The following is a 287-nucleotide window of genomic DNA, read 5'->3' on the forward strand; positions in this document are numbered from 1 at the left end:
GGTTAAAGCAGTCAAATGGTTTATCAACAGGGAACTTTATAAAATATAATATTTTCAAGCGACATTAATATTATGATTCTTTCTTCTAGAGAAAATGTAATATGGAAGATGGAGATTCTTTCCTTGTGTGTTGCTCCAAAGTAATAGTTTCTTTGTTAGCAACATCTGAAGACGTAATTCTCAAAGACAGACGCATAAGTAGGTATTGTTTAGTTTTATGGGATATGAAGAAACTGGGATTTTTCCAGAAAAGAAATTACCTGTCTTACATATTTAAGCAAAATTTC

Source organism: Penaeus monodon, chromosome 30, assembly GCF_015228065.2.
Source record: "Penaeus monodon isolate SGIC_2016 chromosome 30, NSTDA_Pmon_1, whole genome shotgun sequence".
Classification (NCBI taxonomy): domain Eukaryota; kingdom Metazoa; phylum Arthropoda; class Malacostraca; order Decapoda; family Penaeidae; genus Penaeus; species Penaeus monodon.